The 8,797-nt window shown below is 41.4% G+C and overlaps 1 protein-coding gene across 1 annotated transcript in view; it reads left to right on the plus strand.

Moving 5' to 3' along the window:
- GORAB (golgin, RAB6-interacting) overlaps positions 1 to 8,797 on the plus strand; it is a 55,817-nt gene that overhangs the window by 853 nt on the left and 46,167 nt on the right. The window lies entirely within an intron of this gene.

The following is an 8,797-nucleotide window of genomic DNA, read 5'->3' on the forward strand; positions in this document are numbered from 1 at the left end:
TAGAAGAATTGATGCATTTGAGTTATGGTGTTGTAGAAGAATATTGAAAGTTCCATGGGCTGTCAAAAGAACCAACAGATCTGTTTTGGAAGAAGTAGAGCCAGAGTGCTCATTGGAGGCCAGGATGGCCAAACTTTGCCTCTCATACTTCGGATATATTGTCAGGAGGAAGCAGTTGCAAGAGAAGGATATCATGTTTGGTAAGGTGATGGTCAGAGAAAAAGAGAAAGACCCCCATCGAGATGGATTGGTCAAGTGGCAACATCAATGGGCTCAAGCATGGCAACAGTAGTGAGGTTGGCCCAGGACCAGACAGTGTTTCGTTCTGTTGTGCATAGGGTTGCTATGAGTCAGTACCCGACTCGATAGCACCTAACAACAACAAGGTTGTGGTTCAAGATAATTTGTAGGAGAAAGAGAGGCGAACTTCTTCTATAAAAATTTACATCCTCAGAAACCCTATAAGACAATTCCTCTCTGACCTATAGTGTCACTCTGTGTTGGAATCGACTTGACAGCAATGAGTAATTGTTATGAAAGCAGACTGCAATATATTTGTTTCACAGAGCAATTCATGGGTTTGAACCACTGCCCTTGCAATTTGCAGTCCAGTACTTATCCTGCAGCGCCACACCAGGATTCCTTATTACACAGTTGTAGTTAAGTGCTGTGGAGTTGGTTCCAACTCATCGAGATCCTGTATGAGTTTTCTGGGGAGTAACTGGTGGATTTGAACCACCGACCTTGTGGTTCGAACCCACCTCGCAGTCAAGTGCTTATCCTATAGCACCATACCAGGACTCCATTTATTACACAATTGTTGTTGTTGTGAAGTGCTGTCAAGTCGATTCTGACCCATAGCGAACCTGTATAAGGTTTACAAGGAGCAGTTGGTGACCTTGAACCAGTGACCTTGCAGTTCAAACGGCTTTGCAGTCTGGTACATTAACCCAGAGCACCACACCAGGACTCACAGTAGGTACAGACAAATGTTTATTAAACAAATGAAGTAATCCTGAAAATTCCAGAAGCTTGGCACCCCACACCCCTGGGTAGTAGTGACTCCCCTGCCATTACAAAACCTGTAGTAGTTTCAAGTGCTAACGTCTGGTTTCTAAGATAAATCCACAGGGAAGACACACTTAGCAGTATTTAAAATGTGGTGTTATTTTGTTTTTAGAGCTTAACTGGAAGGTGAACAATTACGTATAGAAAAAAGACAAGGGGTAATGAATTTGTAAATGAAGTCGATACATCACATTTACTGTGACATCTAGGTCATCTTATATCTACAACCATTTTATCTGAACGGTAAAGGGAGTAGTAGTTTATTCATACTTCTAAAGAACTATAGGGGTTCTAACCATATATCAGCATGTCAAGACTTCTGTGATTTAGTAAATCCCGAAACATGAATTTTTTCCCTTATATATACACTCATGCTGGGTAAGGTGAGACGTGCATAAATCATAATCCCACATAAATTTCTTCTGATGAATGACAGATTTTCAACAGTCTGACCTGAACATTTAATTTATAGAAGCAAGTTTTGTCTTTGAACTGTACCTATTCATATATGCAACCCATTTTATCTTGTTTCCACATGAATGGGATTGGCAATAGGGAAACTGGCAAATCTGTCTCAACTGAAAGTAGGACCCTGCCTCTCCTGCAACCCATTCTTTTCCTCTCCACCACCCAACTCGGAGGCCCCAGAAGAAGCAGTATTTGATGCCACGAGTAGTGGTTATTTTCAACTGCATCGTCGCTGTCTAACAGTGGAAACAAGAGTCTCCGCAGCTCAGCCTGTCTGTTCTCTGCTGCTACTCAGTCTCCAACATTCATTATGGATGTTGGAATGGGCAAAACCTCCTCTTCCTGTCCTCACGCTCCTTTCCCAGCTAAGCATGGGATAGGCATTAAGGTCTCCTTTGCAGAGAGCATTTCCCTCACTTGAACATTCTCTCAAAAGCCCCCTTTGTTCCCTGCCCTCCACCCCTTCTATATGTTGAAGCAGCAGTCGCCCAGATGTTCTCTATCAAAGCCTGAACCATGCCAGCAAACTTTGGCACTCATGAAAGTGCACTGAGTACTAGCCCTCCAGAAATACGACCCCCCCCCTCTGATTTCTGCAAATATTTTTAAATGTTAATGGGTTCCACTCACCCACAACCTAGGGGGAGGTTACAGAACAGGGCTCTGTCTGTCCAGCAAATTAGCAGCCCGTGGATACTGCTTGGCGCCTGGGTTCTGTCCCACCCCCAGGCATTGGCTGGGGTTCTCCAACCTTGAACTATTGAGGCCATTTTGCCAGCACATAGCTTTCTAGTGACAGAGGTTAGATGGGCAGCTGACAGGAAAGTTGCTTCAAGCTACAACAACAAAAAAGGACCTCCCTATCTTGTTCTGAAATTTCTGAGAGCAGGAGAGGTCCTGTAAGCATCACCGAAAAAAGAATTTGAAATGTTTATTTTATCCTCTTACTTATCCTCTTCCTTCTCCTTTTCTGGTTCTTTTTAAGAAAAAATCAAACATTTTTCTGGTTTGGTACATAGGCACAGAACGACGTGTTCTATTCTCTGGTACTCTGGCTTTCACGATGTCCCTTTTGAAGCACCTTGTCATTGTGTTCCATCCAGGACCATATCTTTGAAGCACCTTAGCAACAGAAAATGATACATTAACAGATGCTTTGGTTCAGTTTTAATGCACTGGAAATTTGCATCTTTTATATGGAAGTGGAAAAGTGATTTGTATGAGATTGGGCAGAGGAAGAGAAGGGTGGCTGTGGGTGCTTTTTGCAGGAAAGATTTATTGAGTATAGCTGTGTTATGACAGCTGTCTTAGGGTCAGACTGGAAGTCTCTAAAGAGCTCACTTTCAAAAGGTAATTGAAAGTCACTCTTGAAGATTTTATGAAGGGTCACTATGAGTCGGTGCCAACTCGACGGCACCTAACAATTTGAAGATTTTGAAGGGTTTCGTCTCGTCCTCTGATAGACTGTACAGTCACCTTGGAAACAAGTGACTTAGATGTGATCATCCTGTGGTTGTTTCTTCTTGGCTAAAACTCCCTTTGTTGCTTAAGAATCATAATGCTTTTGTCTTGTCCATGGTGGGGAGTGGAGGAGGTGACTTCAAATGTGGCTTCAGCTATCACATCATAATCCAAAGACTTCAGAGTATGTCAGTTTATCAGTATTTTTGCTTCAGGTGTAATTTCATTATAGCACTTTCCAGTGACGAATGTTAACAAATGAGGGGGAGATCAGTGAGTATGACCATAGAGCAAATGCAAGAGTTATAAAATATGGATGACTCTTCAGAACTTAAACCATCTAGTCAGGCCCCTAGCGTGGACACTGAAAAAAGGAAGCTACAACTTTTGGTGCACATTGACAGCATTTTACTATTTTACCTTTATCATTAATGTGCTTTAGAGCCTGAAATCTAAAGGCACTTGGCCTAGAGAAAAGTGCATCCAGCATTCAGAGCCCTACCTCTGTCTTGAGGCTTAGCAATAAGATTCAGAAGCCATTCTTGAGTACTTCACACAACTCTGGCAGTGGAACTACCAGAGAAAGACAGCTTAGCTCTCAGGCCAAGTGTATATGAAAGTGGATTAAGGCCACTCCCTGGCAAGCACCGGGAGGAGCAGTCACTCTTTCAGGGACTTGCTTGGGCATACCTCTTAGTGGAATTTGTGGTACTGGGGGTCTTGAAGTTATGAGTTGTACACTGAATGCCTCAGAGCCAACTCTATAAGCCTTTCTAAAGTCTCTTTCCCCTTTCAGTAGGCCAACCACAAAAGTGATATATAGATCTTCCACCAGTTGTGGTTTTGTGACAAAATCCCTTTGATCTCTTTCCCTATACAGACAGCCCTGTGGATATGAATCCTTTGTTCATTACCACAGCATCATACCAATAGTTTCTCTCATCCAGATGATCTGTGATTGTTTTGTCTTATCTTTATCCTGTTTACAACCTAACAAAGGATTTCTGTAATATGCATTTGAATTTGGGGTCTTATCTCTCCGAAAACAAACATTTCTTTACTCTTCCAAGATTGCTCTGCACGAATAAAGGGTTTGATTGCTTATTACAGGAATTTCCCCAAAGTCCCATCAACTCATCAATGGAAAATCCCAACAGTGTGTGCCCTTACTTTCTTTGAATTCCTTGCCTCAAAATAGTCTCCCTATTTCCACCAGCTCTGTATTATTGTATCACAACTCTTACCCAGTCCTAATGAAGTCCCTACATTGAACAAACAGTTTTAAACCAAATTTCCAACCTTACCTTTTCTCCCTTCTAAAAAAAAAAAAACAAGGACAAAACATGGCCTTCTTGTCAAATCCACCTCACAGCAACTCTACAGGAGAGAGAACTGCCCCACAAAGTTTTCAAAGCTGTAAATCTTTATAGAAGCCCACTGCCACATCTTCCCCACCCTGACCCCCTTCAAGGAACAGTTGGTGGGTTCAAACCACCAACTTTTTTGATAAGTAGTTGAGCACTTAACTAGCTACTGCGTGACCAGGGTTCCCTGAACTCCCCTCCTAGACAATGCCAAAGCTTTGTACAGTGATGTTATCTCCTTTACCGTGGTAAGCAATAAACTCAGTTTTGTCTAAGTCTGCTTTGTCCTATCAACAGATTGTGTTGGTGATATTTGGGCAGCCAACTTCTTGCCACTTGTTAAAATATAAAGTGAGATGGAATCTAGATTATTTTTCAATTTATAATTGTGTGTTTAATACTGGAGGAAATGGGTTGGTTTCTTCAATTCTTTATCGTCATCCTCTCAAATAAAAAGTATTCTTTTTTATGTTTTAAAATTGATTACTGGTGTGGTGCTGTAGGATAAGCACTGGATTACTAACCACAAGGTTGGTGGTTCAAACCATCAACCGCTCCTTGGAAACACTGAGTTGGAACTGTCTCAATGGTACACCATAACAACAAAAGATTTAAATATTCTGATATAAATAAATAAATAATATCAATAATCTGATATAATTATAAAACCAGAATTAGGAGGAATTTTCATAATGGGTAAATTTTAAAATGAAATTTAAACAACTTTAAGAAATAAAACTTTGCTTAATAAGCTAAAAATTAAAAGGGTCATATCTTAAATTTTCATATTTAAGTAATAGCAACTAATTAATTTGGAGCAAACTACAATATCTGTAAATTTTTATGTCAAAGTCAAACCACTTGAGCTACTTCAATGTAAGACAATACTCTACTGTTGGCGGTTCCTGCAAGAATGACTTTCCCTGTCTCACTTTTTTATTGTGAATTGAGTGAAGGTTTACAGATCATCAGCTTTACAGTCAACAAATCATGTACTTTGTTCCCTCTCAATGATTAAAAACCCCTCCATGCAACAACAGTTACCCAGCTACTCCCTGTGGCTCCTATTTGCATTTCATCTACCTTCCCATCCCTTCTAAATCTTGTCCCTAGGAAAATGGTGCCCTTTTGATTTTGAATGATTGGGCATACCCTGGTGAGCAGACCTTACTAGGACTATCACCCCCACCCCATAAACCTATCTACTGGTTGGCTGAAAATTGGGCCAAGAGACTGCTTTGCTCTCTAGTCCTGAAGGATAGTTGAGGGCCATTGTCTCAGTTTCCTCCAGCCTCTTTCTGATCAGTAAACTCCCTAGATTCATTTTTTAAAGACTCCAACACCAAAACTATCTAGATTTGGGTAAAAGAGTGTAACCTGATAGATATAGCACAAATGTGACTGTGCTATTCCAGGAAGTATAAAATGCTGCCCTTTCCATGATGGAAGTTGTCTGATAGAATCAACCTGCCACCAGGTTGCTTACTGATCTCCCCAAAGAATAGTCCCATATCTTGGACTCAATGTTGGTCTCTGCTCTTGGTAGAATAGGTACTCAGCAGTGCCTGTAGCCAAGTCAGCATTAGTGAGTGGATAACCTCCATCCCTGGCGCCATGGTCACTTTGTTCATGAGCTCATTGGACAATGACAGGAGTGGCTGGAGAAAGAGGTTGATTAGTGCCCACAGAACATGTCATCCTGTCTGTTAAAATCCTCCTCTGCCAAAGTAATCCTTTGGTGTGCGTTCACATAAGACACAAATATCTTCGCTTTTTTGAATCAGAGAGATTGATTCACATAGCTCTTCCCCATGCCTCCTTATCACTATTTTTTCCCATCATGTTCCTTCCAAGTCCCTGACCATCCAGTCAAACCACTGGCCACAGTCATGAATTATTACACAGTTGCATATCTGACCATTTCTCCTTCCAAGCAAAATTAACAACTGGGTGCATTGATCAAATTTCTGTCCATTGGAAGGATTTCCTTCAACACTGTCCTTCAGGGACAACACAGAATGGGACTGTAGTGCTGCTGCTGTCCACTTTTGAGCGGTGCCTGCTTATCATGCAGAACCATCTGTAAACCAAGTATGAATTTTCTTTTCTTCAGTCAACTGATCATAAGAAGCTCCCCATGAGGCCATAGGTGTAAACTGGGAGAAGAAAGGTAATGTGAGAGAAGTAGAGACCATGGGCATTTGGGTGGTTTCCTCAAACAGCTTACTTGTGCCTTCAGGCCTGCTTGAGCCCAGTCTCATATATACCAATTCCATTTAATAATGGAATTCTGCTGTGCATGTCCAACTCTACGGCTCTGTGGGTAAGACAACACTCAGGGTAGCCTTGGTCACATGATGACTTGGTGGCCCATGGTTAGGCATTCAATCTCTACTAAGGCCAAATAACAATCCAAAAGCTGTTTCTCAAAAGGAAAATAGTTATCTGTAGAAGATAGCAGTGCTTTGCTCCAAAATCCTAAGGGTCTGTACTGTGATTCACCAATAGGAGCCTGCCAATGACACCAAACTGCATTTCTATCTGCCACTGATGCTTTGAGCACCATTAGATCAGCTGAAACAAATGGTCCAAGCAGCAAATTGGCTCGCACAGCAGCCTGAACCTGTTGCAGAGCCTTCTCTTGTTCTGGGCCCCACTAAAAAAGCAGCTTTTCAAGTCACTTGATAAATAGGCCAGAGCAGCAAACTCAAATGAGGGCTATGTTGTCTCCAAAATGTAAAGAGGTTCACCAGATGTTGTGCCTCTTTTTCACTTGTGAGAGGGACCAGATTCAATAACTTATCCTTCACTTTAATAGGAATGTCTATACATGCCCCACACCACTGAACCCCTAGAAATTTCACTGAGGTGGAAGGTGCCTGAATTTTTGTAGGGTTAATTTCTCATCCTCTAGAATGGCACACAGATGTTTTAACAGTAAGTCTATAATCATTAATACTTCTTCATCACCAGGTCCAATCAGCATAATGTCATCAATGTAATGGATCAATGTGATGTCTTGTGGCAGGAAAGGGCAGACTAAATTATGATATAGTTCTAGAGAGTTGATGTGTTCTTGAGGTAGGATGGTGTAGGTGATGATGATGGCCTTGCAAGTACAAGGCAAACTGCTTCTGGTGATTCTTAGAAACTGAAATTGAGAAAAAGGCATTGGCCAGATCAATAGCTGCATACCAGGTATCAGGAGAGGCATTAATTTGCTTAATCAATGAAACAACATCTGAAACAGTAACTGCCATTGAAGTCACCACTTGGTTAAATTTACAATAATCCACTCTCATTCTCCAAGATCCATCTGGTTTTTGCACAGACCCGATAGGCATGTTAAATAGGGATGTGGTGAGAGTCACCACCCCTGCATCCTTCAAGTCCTTGATTACAGCACTAATCTCTACAATCCCTCCAGGAATGTGTATTGCTTTTGGTTTACTATTTTCCTGGTAGAAGTAATTCCAAAGGCTTCCATTTGGCTTTTCCAACCACAGTAGCCTTTATTCCACATTTCAGAGATCCAATGTGGGAGTTCTACCAGTTGCTGAGTGTGTCTATTCTGACTATGCATTCTGGAACTGGGTAAATCACTGCAGGATAAGAGATGAGTTCGGTGACCCAGTGGGCCTACAGTGAAATGAGACTTCATTAATAAGTCTTATTAAATAAGACTTCATTAATAACTTGACCTTCATATACCCCCACCCCGCAACTGGTGGGTCACAATGATGCTTTAAGTCCCCTGGATTTAGTGTTAATTCAATGTGCTCAGTTATCCCTGAAGTCTGATTTGTTTCTTTTTCCTAATGAGCAATCAGGCAGTAGATGTCTTTGGAGAAGGCTGGAATAAAGACAAGCACCTGGCAGTGTACTGAGGTCCTTTCTCAAGGGGACGTGGTCACCTCTTCATTTGAGGGATTGTGTATCTATAAAGTGGCTTAAGTCTGGGAATTGAACGAGAGGCCATGACTCGATATTTTGGTGATTCAACTTAGACTGCCATTCACTTGACCTAGAACTCTTCCTTACAGAGAAAGTAAATATTTAGTAGGTTACCCATCTATTTCACTCCTAGGGACACCCTGCCTAAGTAACCAATAAGTCTACATGAGTCCGACTATTCTGCTTACTACTTTGATTCTGCTGTCCAATAAGGCAGCCACACCTAACTTGTCTTTGTCAATTATGTGCTGTCACTTGGCCCCTTCAATCATTGAGTCCAATCAGCCACTTTAGGTGTCTTAAATAAATTAGAAAGGTTCCCATTTTCAAATATGACTTACATAAAATAACAATCACAGCAATTTTCAAGGCGACTAGGGCTCTAGTTTTTGTTCCTAATTGCTGTGGTAAAAGATGTGTTCTCCAAGCAGACCAGCCTGCAACAGCTAGAGGAACAGAAGATACTTCTTGGAAGAAAGACC

Source organism: Chrysochloris asiatica, unplaced genomic scaffold (assembly GCF_000296735.1).
Source record: "Chrysochloris asiatica unplaced genomic scaffold, ChrAsi1.0 scaffold00207, whole genome shotgun sequence".
Taxonomy (NCBI): domain Eukaryota; kingdom Metazoa; phylum Chordata; class Mammalia; order Afrosoricida; family Chrysochloridae; genus Chrysochloris; species Chrysochloris asiatica.